The sequence below is a fragment of the Coregonus lavaretus genome (genome assembly GCF_964263955.1).
Source record: "Coregonus lavaretus genome assembly, chromosome: 28".
In the NCBI taxonomy this organism is placed as follows: domain Eukaryota; kingdom Metazoa; phylum Chordata; class Actinopteri; order Salmoniformes; family Salmonidae; genus Coregonus; species Coregonus lavaretus.
In genome coordinates, this window is record NC_140015.1 from 40363216 (window position 1) to 40378296 (window position 15081).

The 15081-nt window shown below is 50.2% G+C and overlaps 1 pseudogene across 1 annotated transcript in view; it reads left to right on the plus strand.

Annotated features, from left to right (window-relative positions):
• Positions 1–14758, plus strand: part of LOC311103280 (rab11 family-interacting protein 4A-like) — a 65226-nt pseudogene extending 50468 nt beyond the window's left edge. The window contains exons 5-13 of the transcript in view: positions 5929–5964; positions 6766–6871; positions 7714–7817; positions 8772–8912; positions 10213–10294; positions 10792–10929; positions 11627–11770; positions 12943–13086; positions 14635–14758. The product of the transcript in view is annotated as a rab11 family-interacting protein 4A-like (transcript). The remainder of the gene's footprint in view (positions 1–5928; positions 5965–6765; positions 6872–7713; positions 7818–8771; positions 8913–10212; positions 10295–10791; positions 10930–11626; positions 11771–12942; positions 13087–14634) is intronic.
• Positions 14759–15081: the final 323 nt, after the last annotated feature.

The window sequence follows — 15081 nt, forward strand, 5'->3', positions numbered from 1 at the left end:
CAGTGGAGCGGATTGCTCTGGCTCCGGAGTGGAGACGCTGACCGGAGCAGGACTGGACCCCGGTGGAGCGGACTGCTCTGGCTCCGGAGTGGAGCAACAGACCGGAGCTGGATCAGGCACCGGTGGAGCGGATTGCTCTGGCTCCGGAGTGGAGACGCTGACCGGAGCAGGACTAGACCCCGGTGGAGCGGAATACTCTGACTCCGGAATGGAGCCGCTGACCGGAGCAGGACTGGGCACCGGTGGAGCGGACTGCTCTGGCTCCGGAGTGGAGCAAACTTCCGGACCCGTATCCATCCCCATCTCTGGAGCAGGACTAAACGCCGTGCCCAGCCTGGGCACGGATGCAGAGGGAAATTCCAGCCCTGTAATAGGACTGGTTGCCGGCCCCAGACTGGGCACCGACACGTTTAGGAGCTCCCTGCAGGGGACCGTCGCTGGAGGTCGGGTGAGTTGTGTGGTTGGAGGAGGTGTAGAAACGCCACCTCTCTCCCATCGCTCCAATGTACTCACCATGTGCACCATTGCGCTGCCGAGCGCCTGGATCCTGCTCGCCTGCCGTTGGATACGTTCCTCCCAAGATTCGGACGGACCGACTGTACCTGCTGACTCCATTTTAGGTGCGTGTTTCTGTCCTGGAACTGGCTGTGCCGGACTGGAAACACGCGCCACTGGCTTGGTGCGGGGAGTAGGCACGGGCCGTGCCGGACTGGGAACCCGCACCACTGGCTTGGTGCGAGGAGCAGGCACGGGCCGTGCTGGACTGGGAACTGCCGTTTGAATATGTACGACCGTTCCAGTCCTTCTCTCTCCGCGCCCAATCCTCCTCCAGTGAAGACTCCTCCGGGAGCCCCCACGAGTTAGGAAACAGAAACTCATCGTCGTCGTCATCCTCCGACTCCTCAGTGTAAAACTGTTCCCATTCCTGTTCCCATGGTCGTAGGGACTCCAACTGGAACCCCACCGGGTGCAGTGGTCGGGGCTCTTCTCTCTCGATCCGCAGGTCTTGGAGGACCTCTAAAATAGCGTCCTCCTCCTCTCTAGTCAGCCCTTTCCCGGCCTCCTGCTGCCTCGTCGTCCACCCTGTGAGTCCCCCCTCAACATTTTCTTGGGGCTGCTTCTTGGGCTTCCTCCTCGGCCGGCGCCTTCTGTGTTGCGTTGCTCCTCTCTAACCCGGGCCTCCACTGTCTCCTACCAAGGACGGTGATCCATCCCCACCTGTGTCCAGGGTGTCTGCTCCTGGGCACGCTGCTTGGTCCATTTTTGGTGGGATCTTCTGTCACGTACGTTGAAGGACGGGTCAGACCAAGGCTGCCTAAGTATGATCCCCAATCAGAGACAACGAGCGACAGCTGCCTCTGATTGGGAATCACACCCGGCCAAACATAGACATACAACACCTAGATCTAAACATAGATCTACCACCACATAGAACTCAACATGCACACCCTGACCAAACTAACTAGAGTTCTGTAGGTCAGGACGTGACAGAAGGAAACGCAGCCAACAAGTGCTCAGCATATGTGGGAACTCCTTCAAGACTGGTGGAAAAGCATTCCAGGTGAAGCTGGTTGAGACAATGCCAAGAGTGTGAAAAGCTGTCATCAAGGCAAAGGGTGGCTATTTGAAGAATCTCAAATATATAAAATATATTTTGATTTGTTTAACACTTTTTTGGTTACTACATGATTCCATATGTGTTATTTCATAGTTTTGATGTCTTCACTATTATTCTACAATGTAGAAAATAGTACAAATAAAGAAAAACCCAAGGAGAGAGAGTAGGTGTGTCCAAACTTTTGACCGGTACTGTACATTAATTCAAATTTGCATGTGCACACAAATACATTCATATTATATTATATTATATTATATTATATTATCAAACCACCACTCTCTCTCCTTGAAATAAATGAGAAAACGTTGCTGTTCTTTAGTGAATCTCCCATCGCAGCACTAGCCTATTCAGGAAGCCATTTCCAATGAAGTGGACGCCTAACACTTTGTCTTTGTGGTGGATTCCTACCATGTCATGTTACAGCACAGATTAGCTCTCACTGGATGTTTATGATTTAGCAGATCCCTTCCTCCTCCTTCCTCCCCCCCCCCCCCCCCCCCCCGTCTCTCTCTCTCTCTCTATCTCTCTCTCTGTCTTTCGCTCTCTCTCTCTATCTCTCCCCCTCCCTCCCTCTCTCCCTCTCTCTCTCTCCTCTTCCCTCCTTTTCTAGGGAAAGAGATTTGGTAAGGGCAGAATTGTTACCATAGCAACTGCATCCCAGTTAGACACAGGCTGGGTTAAGTTTGGCAGAAGGGAAAAGTGTGTGTGCGTGTGTGTGTGTGTGCACATGCGTGCGTGTGTGTCTATGGAGGGTGTGGTCAGCAGTGTATTCTGGAGAGGGATGAGAGCATTCAGTAAAGGCTTGGTGTGAGCCTAATGCTGTGGTCTGCTACTACAGATTCTACGGTTCAGGTGTTATTGGCCTGAGAAATGGACATAGAAATAGAGCAGATTAAATTTTTTTACCACCATGATTAGTGTTGGCTAGTATAGAGGGCAGCATTACTTAACACAGTGGTTGGTGTAGACAGGATACTTCGGTCAAGCTGTAGGGCAGGATTGCTGTATGAACCAAAGTCTACTTCATATCTCCTTTTTATATCGTTTTGTTCACCATAGCAACCGTCCTTCATGCTCTCTTGTATCACTGGTTCAATCCCTGCCTGCCTCCCAAACAGCACCCTATTCCCTATGTAGTGCACTACTTTAGACAAGGGCCTATAGGGCTCTGTAGGGAATAGAGTGCCATTTGAGACACAGTCACAGTCACACCATGTTGTTGATGAGTCAAGTAGAGGTCAGGACAGATGGGGACTCTCTCTGCTGTGACCGTTCTGTGTGTTGTGTTTCTATGGTTACAGTCCATTTGTGATGAGGTGGTGTATGAGACTCTTCTAAGATGCTGGTTAGTTTAGCTATGGTTACATCACACACACACACACACACACACACACACACACACACACACACACACACGCTGTGGTCGTGTCTTCTACTTGAGGGTGCTGTAACACAGTAATGAGTGTAAAGCTGATGTGTGTATCAGTGTGTGAGAGACATCTGTGTCTCAGGCTGTGTGTGTGTGTGTGTGTGTGTGTGTGTGTGTGTGTGTGTGTGTGTGTGTGTGTGATGTACAGTGGGGAAAAAAAGTATTTAGTCAGCCACCAATTGTACAAGTTCTCCCACTTAAAAAGATGAGAGAGGCCTGTAATTTTCATCATAGGTACACGTCAACTATGACAGACAAATTGAGGGAAAAAAATCCAGAAAATCCCATTGTAGGATTTTTAATGAATTTATTTGCAAATTATGGTGGAAAATAAGTATTTGGTCACCTACAAACAAGCAAGATTTCTGGCTCTCACAGACCTGTAACTTCTTCTTTCAGAGGCTCCTCTGTCCTCCACTCGTTACCTGTATTAATGGCACCTGTTTGAACTTGTTATCAGTATAAAATACACCTGTCCACAACCTCAAACAGTCACACTCCAAACTTCACAATGGCCAAGACCAAAGAGCTGTCAAAGGACACCAAAAACAAAATTGTAGACCTGCACCAGGCTGGGAAGACTGAATCTACAATAGGTAAGCAGCTTGGTTTGAAGAAATCAACTGTGGGAGCAATTATTAGGAAATGGAAGACATACAAGACCACTGATAATCTCCCTCGATCTGGGGCTCCACGCAAGATCTCACCCCGTGGGGTCAAAATGATCACAAGAACGGTGAGCAAAAATCCCAGAACCACACGGGGGGACCTAGTGAATGACCTGCAGAGAGCTGGGACCAAAGTAACAAAGCCAACCATCAGTAACACACTACGCCGCCAGGGACTCAAATCCTGCAGTGCGAGACGTGTCCCCCTGCTTAAGCCAGTACATGTCCAGGCCCGTCTGAAGTGCATTTGGATGATCCAGAAGAGGATTGGGAGAATGTCATATGGTCAGATGAAACCAAAATATAACTTTTTGGTAAAAACTCAACTCGTCATGTTTGGAGGACAAAGAATGTTGAGTTGCATCCAAAGAACACCATACCTACTGTGAAGCATGGGGTTGGAAACATCATGCTTTGGGGCTGTTTTTCTGCAAAGGGACCAGGACGACTGATCCGTGTAAAGGAAAGAATGAATGGGGCCATGTATCGTGAGATTTTGAGTGAAACCCTCCTTCCATCAGCAAGGGCATTGAAGATGAAACGTGGCTGGGTCTTTCAGCATGACAATGATCCCAAACACACCGCCCGGGCAACGAAGGAGTGGCTTCGTAAGAAGCATTTCAAGGTCCTGGAGTGGCCTAGCCAGTCTCCAGATCTCAACCCCATAGAAAATCTTTGGAGGGAGTTGAAAGTCTGTGTTGCCCAGCGACAGCCCCAAAACATCACTGCTCTAGAGGAGATCTGCATGGGGGAATGGGCCAAAATACCAGCAACAGTGTGTGAAAACCTTGTGAAGACTTACAGAAAACGTTTGACCTGTGTTATTGCCAACAAAGGGTATATAACAAAGTATTGAGAAACTTTTGTTATTGACCAAATACTTATTTTCCACCATCATATGCCAATAAATTCATTAAAAATCCTACAACGTGATTTTCTGGGTTTTTTTTTCTCATTTTGTCTGTCATAGTTGACGTGTACCTATGATGAAAATTACAGGCCTCTCTCATCTTTTTAAGTGGGAGAACTTGCACAATTGGTGGCTGACTAAATACTTTTTTTCCCCACTGTAAAAGCAGGTCAGGTTATAATAGGATCCTAGCCCAGGACAGCCCAGGACATTACTCAGGTGATCTATATATAGCGTGGTTCTCCCTGATGTCACCACAGCCTTCCTCTTGTTATCTAATCTACCTCACTAATCCCTGCCTGGCACTAACGTAACTACCGGCCCTGACCCCATTCACCAGCCAGGCTTCTAAACCTCTCTTAACCCAGCTCCACCCTGACCCCGTTCACCAGCCAGGCTTCTAAACCTCTCTTAACCCTGCTCCACCCTGACCCCGTTCACCAGCCAGGCTTCTAAACCTGTCTTAACCCTGCTCCACACTGACCCCGTTCACCAGCCAGGCTTCTAAACCTGTCTTAACCCTGCTCCACACTGACCCCGTTCACCAGCCAGGCTTCTAAACCTCTCTTAACCCAGCTCCACCCTGACCCCGTTCACCAGCCAGGCTTCTAAACCTCTCTTAACCCAGCTCCACCCTGACCCCGTTCACCAGCCAGGCTTCTAAACCTCTCTTAACCCTGCTCCACCCTGACCCTGTTCACCAGCCAGGCTTCTAAACCTGTCCTAACCCTGCTCCACACTGACCCCGTTCACCAGCCAGGCTTCTAAACCTCTCTTAACCCAGCTCCACCCTGACCCCATTCACCAGCCAGGCTTCTAAACCTCTCTTAACCCTGCTCCACCCTGACCCTGTTCACCAGCCAGGCTTCTAAACCTGTCTTAACCCTGCTCCACACTGACCCCGTTCACCAGCCAGGCTTCTAAACCTGTCTTAACCCTGCTCCACACTGACCCCGTTCACCAGCCAGGCTTCTAAACCTGTCTTAACTCTGCTCCACACTGACCCCGTTCACCAGCCAGGCTTCTAAACCTGTCTTAACTCTGCTCCACACTGACCCCGTTCACCAGCCAGGCTTCTAAACCTGTCTTAACCCTGCTCCATGCTCTTCCTTTGACCCCAGTCCCACTCAACCCTGTTCTTCCTATAAAACCAACCCTATACCATGCCCTGTGTGTTTCTGATCACAGCCCTGGAGGTCATTTCATCATAATGCTGATTTAAATATAATACTGATTATATAGGTAAGACATTAGAAGATGGGGAAAGTTACAATATCTGATCTTCCTGTTTATTATTTTACAGCCCCAACAGAAAGATATCCAGCACTGCCTTTGGACGGTAAGTTACTGAGACCATCTTTTTACAGCCCCAACAGAAAGGGAGAGGGGGTCTGGGAGGGAGAGGGGGTCTGGGAGGGAGGGAGAGGGAGAGGGAATCTGGGAGGGAGAGGGAGTCTGGGAGGGAGAGGGGGTCTGGGAGGGAGAGGGGGTCTGGGAGGGAGAGGGAGTCTGGGAGGGAGAGGGAGGCTGGGAGGGAGAGGGAGTCTGGGAGGCAGAGGGAGGCTGGGAGGGAGAGGGAGTCTGGGAGGGTGGGTGGGTGGGTGAGGGAGTCTGGGAGGGAGAGGGGGTCTGGGAGGCAGAGGGAGGCTGGGAGGGAGAGGGAGGCTGGGAGGGAGAGGGAGTCTGGGAGGGTGGGTGGGAGATGGAAAGGGAGGGAGGGTGGGATTAGGAGGGAGAGGGAGGGTAGGAGGGAGAGGGAGGGAGGGTGGGATTGAGAGGGAGGTAGAGGGAGGGACTGTACTGTGGTTATCTGATGGATCAGGTGGCTGGTAGAGGGAGGGACTGTACTGTGGATCAGGTGTTCTGTTGTTTTAGTATCTTATCTCGCTCTACTTATACTTTGGGAAAATCTTCATAAAAAATGCATCACAAAAAAAGAAATTAATGTAGTTAATTACCCACCTCTTCATCTTTTTCTTCTCTTCCTCCTCCCCCTCTCCTCCTCCCTCTCTCCTCCTCCCCCTCTCCTCCTCCCTCTCTCCTCCTCCCCCTCTCTTCTCTTCCTCCTCCTCCTCCCTCTCTCCTCTCCTCCTCCTCCCCCTCTCCTCTCCTCCTCCTCCCCCTCTCCTCCCCTCTACAGTCAGTTGTTCCAGCACAACCACAGTGCGTTTAGCAGCAGTCAGGGAAGCACAGAGGACCTGTTCAGAGACTCCATCGACTCTTGTGATGTGGACATCACTGAGAAGGTACGCACACATGGTACAGACACACACACACACACACACACACACACACCCCGTACCCCCCCAAAACAGATATTTTCCTCTGTAAATGAACTGCTATGATGATTATTATCCCACAATTAAAACACCTCTTTCATATAAGAGTTTTATTTCAGGCAGTTATGAATATAGCCTAACAGCCAAATCCATCCCCTGAAGAGGACACTAGACTATCACAGGGCTTTACCCCCTGGACACTAGACTATCACAGGGCTTTACCCCCTGAACAGGACACTAGACTATCACAGGGCTTTACCCCCTGGACAGGACACTAGACTATCACAGGGCTTTACCCCCTGGACACTAGACTATCACAGGGCTTTACCCCCTGAACAGGACACTAGACTATCACAGGGCTTTACCCCCTGGACACTAGACTATCACAGGGCTTTACCCCCTGAACAGGACACTAGACTATCACAGGGCTTTACCCCCTGGACAGGACACTAGACTACCACAGGGCTTTACCCCCTGGACACTAGACTATCACAGGGCTTTACCCCCTGGACAGGACACTAGACTACCACAGGCCTTTACCCCCTGGACAGGACACTAGACTATCACAGGGCTTTACCCCAAATCCATCTCCTAGACAGGACACTAGACTATCACAGGGCTTTACCCCAAATCCAGCTCCTTGGCAGGACACTAGACTATCACAGGCCTTTACCCCCTGGACAGGACACTAGACTATCACAGGGCTTTACCCCAAATCCACTCCTTGGCTGAGTAGGGAGGCATCGGGTCCCGTTTCTTTGGTCTCACCTGTACCTATGTGTCTGCTCTGTATGTCTGTCTGTCCTCAGGTGAGTTACCTGGAGAAGAAAGTGACAGAGCTGGAGAATGACAATCTGGCTAATGGAGACCTCAAGTCTAAACTCAAACAGGGCAACACACAGCTAGTACACAGGTAAGATATACTGTATATATAAATATAGACAAATGTCAAATATCTCAATTACTTTCACATACATTCAAAGTAAGTATTCAGATATCTTTTCAATATTGTAATGTATTTGGAAATACACTTGGAAAGTATTTGATGGTATTTTCAAATACTTATTTCAAATACTATTTTCAAATACCTGGGTTAAATGCAAGTGTATTTAAGTTAGTGTATTTGAAATACAATTTGGCAGACTATTCAGTTTTTACAAATAACTATTCAAATACTCAAATAAAGGTAGTTGTTTTGGGCTGTGTATTTGAAAATACAGTACTCAAATACACAAAAGTATTTTAAATACCATATAACAGTAGTGTATACTTATGAATAGAAAGGCACAGGGCGGGATTCAATCAAAGGTGCGTTGTTGGCAAGTGACACTTGACATTTAAAGGTCATTAACACTTGAGCTGACATCTGCAGTGTTTACCGTGAATGCTAACGTCAGGGAAATGTCCTTTAAATGGTGCATTGTTGGTAGTGTTGACGACTTGCCTCTGATTGAATCCCGGCCACACTGTTTTTAAGACTTTTATTGATATTTATGACATTTGTGTAATGACGATGTTGTCTCTCTGTCTCCCAGGGTTCATTGTGTAATGACGATGTTGTCTCTCTGTCTCCCAGGGTTCATTGTGTAATGACGATGTTGTGTCTCTGTCTCCCAGGGTTCATTGTGTAATGACGATGTTGTGTCTCTGTCTCCCAGGGTTCATTGTGTAATGACGATGTTGTGTCTCTGTCTCCCAGGGTTCATTGTGTAATGACGATGTTGTGTCTCTGTCTCCCAGGGTTCATTGTGTAATGACGATGTTGTCTCTCTCTGTCTCCCAGGGTTCATTGTGTAATGACGATGTTGTCTCTCTCTGTCTCCCAGGGTTCATTGTGTAATGACGATGTTGTCTCTCTGTCTCCCAGGGTTCATGAGTTGGAGGAGCAGCTGAAGGATCAGGAGAGCAGAGCAGAACAGAGCCTAGAGGAAGAGGCACATAGACACAGAGAGACCTACTGCAAGATGGAGAGAGACAAGAACACTGACATAGAGCTGCTCAGTAACAGGTACACACACACTTGTTCTGGTACGATGGAACCAATGAAATAGTTCCAAAAGTCCAACCTCCGAGCGAAATCAAGCGCACCTTAGTAACACACAGGAACCCCTTAGTAACACACAGGAACCCCTTAGTAACACACAGGAACCCCTTAGTAACACAGAGGAACCCCTTAGTAACACACAGGAACCCCTTAGTAACACACAGGAACCCCTTAGTAACACACAGGAACCCCTTAGTAACACACAGGAACCCCTTAGTAACACACAGGAACCCCTTAGTAACACACAGGAACACCTTAGTAACACACAGGAACCCCTTAGTAACACAGAGGAACCCCTTAGTAACACACAGGAACCCCTTAGTAACACACAGGAACCCCTTAGTAACACACAGGAACCCCTTAGTAACACACAGGAACACCTTAGTAACACACAGGAACCCCTTAGTAACACAGAGGAACCCCTTAGTAACACACAGGAACCCCTTAGTAACACACAGGAACACCTTAGTAACACACAGGAACCCCTTAGTAACACACAGGAACCCCTTAGTAACACAGAGGAACCCCTTAGTAACACACAGGAACACCTTAGTAACACACAGGAACACCTTAGTAACACACAGGAACCGCTTAGTAACACACAGGAACCCCTTAGTAACACACAGGAACCCCTTAGTAACACACAGGAACCCCTTAGTAACACACAGGAACACCTTAGTAACACACAGGAACCCCTTAGTAACACACAGGAACACCTTAGTAACACACAGGAACCCCTTAGTAACACACAGGAACCCCTTAGTAACACACAGGAACCCCTTAGTAACACAGAGGAACCCCTTAGTAACACACAGGAACCCCTTAGTAACACACAGGAACCCCTTAGTAACACACAGGAACCCCTTAGTAACACACAGGAACCCCTTAGTAACACACAGGAACCCCTTAGTAACACACAGGAACACCTTAGTAACACACAGGAACACCTTAGTAACACACAGGAACCGCTTAGTAACACACAGGAACCCCTTAGTAACACACAGGAACCCCTTAGTAACACACAGGAACCCCTTAGTAACACACAGGAACACCTTAGTAACACACAGGAACCCCTTAGTAACACACAGGAACACCTTAGTAACACACAGGAACACCTTAGTAACACACAGGAACCCCTTAGTAATACACAGGAACCCCTTAGTAACACACAGGAACCCCTTAGTAACAGTAACACACAGGAACAGCTGTAAATTGGTCATATAAATGGTAGATATCTGCGTAACTGTTTTCTCTGTCTCTATAGAGTTCAGCAGCTGGAGGAGGAGAATGGAGAGATGAAACTGAATGTGTGTAAACTGAAGTCTCAGACTGAGAAACTAGACCAGGTGGGTGGTCATACAGTCTGCCTGTCTGCCTGTCTGTCTGTCTGTCTGCCTGTCTGCCTGCCTGCCTGTCTGCCTGCCTGTCTGTATGCCTGTCTATCTGCCTGTATGCCTGCCTGCCTGTCTGCCTGTCTGCCTGTCTGCCTGCCTGTCTGCCTGTCTGCCTGCCTGCCTGTCTGCCTGTCTGCCTGTCTGTCTGCCTGCCTGCCTGTCTGCCTGTCTGCCTGCCTGTCTGTATGCCTGCCTGCCTGTCTGCCTGCCTGTCTGTATGCCTGTCTATCTGCCTGTATGCCTGCCTGCCTGTCTGCCTGTCTGCCTGCCTGTCTGCCTGTCTGCCTGCCTGCCTGCCTGTCTGCCTGTCTGCCTGCCTGTCTGTCTGCCTGTCTGCCTGCCTGCCTGTCTGCCTGCCTGCCTGCCTGTCTGCCTGTATGCCTGTATGCCTGTCTATCTGCCTGTATGCCTGTCTGTCAATGGATTACTCTCCCCTCTCCCTCCCCCAGGAGAAGCAGCGTATGACAGACAGGTTAGAGGACACCAGTCTGAGGCTGAAAGATGAGATGGACCTCTACAGGAAGATGATGGACAAGCTGTGGCAGAACAGACATGAATCCCAGAAGGAGAGAGAGGCCATGCAAGAGGTACACACACAGACCCGCGCGGACACACACACACACACACACACACACACACACACACACACACACTATCATTGTAATATATTTTCCTCCATTCATTCCTATTGCACTCTACTGCTTTAGACCAAATTCACAATCTTCTGTATTTTAACTTCTAAGGACCAAAGAAACTACATTGGTGTGACAGACAAACTCTCTCTCCCTCCCCCTCCATCTCTCCCTCCCTCTCTCCCCCTCCATCTCTCTCTCCCTCCCCCTCCATCTCTCTCTCCCTCCCCCTCCATCTCTCTCCCACCCCCTCCATCTCTCTCTCCCTCCCTCACCCTCCACCTCTCCCTCCCTCCCCATCTCTCTCTCCCTCCCCTCCCTCCCTCTTTCCCCCTTCATATCTCTCTCCCTCCCTCCCTCCCTCTCTCCCTCCCCCTCCATCTCTCTCTCCCTCCCTCACCCTCCACCTCTCCCTCCCTCCCCATCTCTCTCTCCCTCCCCTCCCTCCCTCTTTCCCCCTTCATCTCTCTCTCCCTCCCCCTCCATCTCTCCCTCCCTCTTACCCCCTCCATCTCTCCCTCCCTCCCCCTCCATCTCTCCCTCCCTCCCCCTCCATCTCTCTCCCCCCTCCCACTCTCTCTTGCCACCCTACTACTCTCCATCTTTCTCTCCCCCTCTATCCCTCCCTCCCTCCCTCCCTCCATCTTTGTAGTTGATTGAGGACCTACGTCGGGAGTTGGAGTACCTGCAGCTGTTTAAGCTGGGTTCAGAGAAGGGGCAGGGGGCGGGGCTATCAGAATACAACGCCAAGACACGGGAGATAGAGATGGAGCATGAGGTCAAGAGACTCAAACAGGTGAGGCTCCCACACACACGCTGAACGTGTACACACACCTAAGTACACACACACACAAACACAGAGACATACACTTAGTGTATAAAACATTATAAACACCTGCTCTTTCCATGACAGGCTGACCAGGTGAATCCAGGAGAAAGTTATGATCCCTTATTGATGTCACCTGTTAAATCCACTTCAATCAGTGTAGATGAAGGGGAGGAGACGGGTTAAAGAAGGATTTTTAAGCCTTGAGACAATTGAGACATGGATTGTGTATGTGTGCCATTCAGAGGGTGAATGGGCAAGACAAAATATTTAAGTGCCTTTGAACGGGGTATGGTAGTAGGTGCCAGGTGCACTGGTTTGTGTCAAGAACTGCAACGCTGCTGGGTTTTTCACGCGCAACTGTTTCCCGTATGTATCAAGAATGGTCCACCATCCAAAGGACAACCAGCCAACTTGGTAGGGGGGGGGGGGGGGCGGGGGCAACTCAATATTAGGAAGGTGTTCAATATTAGGAAGGCCCCGTTGACATCAACATTTTCTCAGAGTTTATATTCTAACTCCTCCCTCTTCCCTCCTTCCTCCCTCCCTCTCTCTCCCCCCTCCCTCTCTCTCTACCCTCTTCCCTCCTCCCTCCCTCTCTCTCCTCCCTCTTCCCTCCTTCCTCCCTCCCTCTCTCTCCACCCTCTTCCCTCCTCCCTCCTCCCTCCCTCCCCCTCTCTCCTCCCTCTTCCCTTCTACCTCCCTCCCTCTCTCTCCTCCCTCTCCCTCCTCCCTCCCCTCTCTCTCCACCCTCTTCCCTCCTCCCTCCCTCCCTCTCTCTCCTCCCTCTTCCCTCCTTCCTTCCTCCCTCCCTCTCCCTCCTCCCTCCCTCTCTCTCCTCCCTCTTCCCTCCTTCCTCCCTCCCTCTCTCTCCACCCTCTTCCCTCCCTCCCCTCCCTTCCCCTCTCTCCACCCTCTTCCCTCCCTCCCCTCTCTTCCCCTCTCTCCTCCCTCTTCCCTCCCTCCCCTCTCTTCCCCTCTCTCCTCCCTCTTCCCTCCTTCCTTCCTTCCTCCCTCCCTCCCTCTCTCTCCTCCCTCTTCCCTCCTCCTTCCCTCCCTCTCTCTCCCCCCTCTTCCCTCCTCCCTCCCTCTGTCTCCTCCCTCTTTCCTCCTCCCTTCCTCCCTCTCTCTCCACCCTACAGGATAACTTTAAGCTACGGGACCAGAACGATGACCTGAACAGTCAGATCCTCAGTCTGAGTCTGTATGAAGCGAAGAACCTGTTTGCCTGCCACACCAAGGTCCAGTCACTGGCTGCTGAGATAGACAATGCTTCTAGGGACGAGGTGAGAGGGTCTGACTGGGGAGTGGAGTGGAGTGGAGGAGATAGGAGTGGAGGAGATAGGAATGGAGTGGAAGAGAGGAGTGGAAGAGAGGAATGGAGTGGAAGAGAGGAGTGGAAGAGAGGAATGGAGGAGTGGAGTGGAGGAGATTGGAGTGTTGGAGATAGGAATGGAGTGGAGTGGAGGAGATGGGAGTGGAGTGGAGGAGATGGGAATGGAAGGGAGTGGAGGAGATGGGAATGGAAGGGAGTGGAGGAGATGGGAATGGAAGGGAGTGGAGGAGATGGGAATGGAGTGAGGTGGAGGAGATAGGAATGGAGTGAGGTGGATGAGATAGGAGTGGAGTGGAGGAGATAGGAATGGAGTGGAGTGGAGGAGATAGGAGTAGAGTGGAGTGGAGATAGGAATGGAGTGGAGGAGATAGGAGTGGAGAGTGGAGTGGAAGAGATAGGAGTGGAGTGGCGATAGGAATGGAGTGGAGTGGAGATAGGAATGGAGTGGAGTGGAGGAGATAGGAATGGATTAGAGTGGAGGAGATAGGAATGGAGTGGAGGAGATAGGAATGGAGTGGAGGAGATAGGAGTGGAGTATAGGAGTGGAGTGGAGATAGGAGTGGAGTGGAGGAGATAGGAGTGGAGTGGAGTGGAGGAGATAGGAGTGGAGTGGAGTGGAGTGGAGGAGATAGGAGTGGAGTGGAGGAGATAGGAGTGGAGTGGAGGAGATAGGAGTGGGTAGGAGTGGAGTGGAGGAGATAGGAGTGGAGTGGAGGAGATAGGAGTGGAGTGGAGGAGATAGGAGTGGAGGAGATAGGAGAGGAGTGGAGGAGATAGGAGTGGAGTGGAGGAGATAGGAGTGGAGTGGAGGAGATAGGAGTGGAGTGGAGGAGATAGGAGTGGAGTGGAGGAGATAGGAGTGGAGGAGATAGGAGAGGAGTGGAGGAGATAGGAGTGGAGTGGAGGAGATAGGAGTGGAGTGGAGGAGATAGGAGTGGAGTGGAGGAGATAGGAGTGGAGTGGAGTGGAGGAGATAGGAGTGGAGGAGATGGGAGAGGAGTGGAGGAGATAGGAGTGGAGTGGAGGAGATAGGAGTGGAGTGGAGGAGATAGGAGTGGAGTGGAGGAGATAGGAGTGGAGTGGAGGAGATAGGAGTGGAGTGGAGGAGATAGGAGTGGAGGAGATAGGAGAGGAGTGGAGGAGATAGGAGTGGAGTGGAGGAGATAGGAGTGGAGGAGATAGGAGTGGAGTGGAGGAGATAGGAGTGGAGTGGAGGAGATAGGAGTGGAGTGGAGGAGATAGGAGTGGAGTGGAGGAGATAGGAGTGACATATAAAGAAATCAGCAGGAGAGGGGGGCGGTTTAGCCACAGGCTCATGTTAGGCACTTTGTGTCAAATGTTTTTTATTTGTTAAAAAGCTCTATCTTTTGATTGACATATTCTCTCTCTCTCTCTCTCTCTCTCTCTCTCTCTCTCTCTCTCTCTCTCTCTCTCTCTCTCTCTCTCTCCCCCTCCCTCCCTCCTCTTCTCCTCCTCCTCCCTCCCTCGTCTCCTCTAGTTGGTGGATGCTCTGAAGGAGCAGGAGTGTGTTAACTTCCGTCTAAGGCAGTACATGGATAAGATCATCCTGGCTATTCTGGATCACAACCCCCTCTATCCTGGAGATTAAGAGTACCAGTTAAACACACACACGTAAACACACACTCACACACACACTCATACACACACACACACACACACGTACGCGTGTACACACACACTTCCACGCCAGGGGATGGGACAAAACAACAGACAGCTGTCTGTGTTTACAGCTGAAACTCGCTGTCTTCTCTATCTGTCAATCAACTGTTAGATGTCCCGCCTCCTTTATCTATCCCCCAATGGTTTACTGTTATTATGTTGCCAACAAAAGAAACTGTCATATTGAATTATACTAACTGGATGATGTTGTGTGGGAGTAACTAACTGGAGAGTAGTAGTGTTATCATGGTGTTCCCTTTATTAT